At 50.1% G+C, this 445-nt stretch overlaps 1 non-coding gene across 1 annotated transcript; it reads right to left on the reverse strand.

Annotated features, from left to right (window-relative positions):
• LOC135704168 (U4 spliceosomal RNA) lies at window positions 1-141 on the reverse strand. Its single transcript, XR_010517780.1, has one exon. It is a non-coding gene; the product is annotated as a U4 spliceosomal RNA (small nuclear RNA).
• Window positions 142-445: the final 304 nt, after the last annotated feature.

The following is a 445-nucleotide window of genomic DNA, read 5'->3' on the forward strand; positions in this document are numbered from 1 at the left end:
CCTCTTTCGAAGCTCGCAAAAATTGCCGTAGCGGACGGTATTTCACGTCCTCATGGCGGGGTATTGGTATTAGTTTTCAACTAGCAATAATCGCACCTCGGTTGTACCTCATTGGTTACGATATCGCCACTGCGCAAAGTTAAAGAAACGAAGCGCCCGACGGTCGGTATGGCTCGCCAGTCGACGGGTACCGCTAGCGATGGATGGAGAAAAATATGTGAAAAATATTCCGTTCTCCCTTCGCGCGGGAATCCGCCACGAGACCCCACGACGACGACGACGACGACGCTGTTTGTTTGATGAATGGTTGTTTCGGCGAGATGGTGCTGAAAAAAGAGAGCGCTGCTGAACTGCTGAGCGAGGCTGTGTATTTTGTTTATTTCACCGCTTGCTTGCTTGCTTGCTTACTACCTACCGTGTTTCGTTCATCATTCCTACTCGAAAC

Source organism: Ochlerotatus camptorhynchus, unplaced genomic scaffold (assembly GCF_037179485.1).
Source record: "Ochlerotatus camptorhynchus isolate MF236.1 unplaced genomic scaffold, CSIRO-AGI_Acam_v1.1 ptg000021l, whole genome shotgun sequence".
NCBI classification, from domain to species: domain Eukaryota; kingdom Metazoa; phylum Arthropoda; class Insecta; order Diptera; family Culicidae; genus Ochlerotatus; species Ochlerotatus camptorhynchus.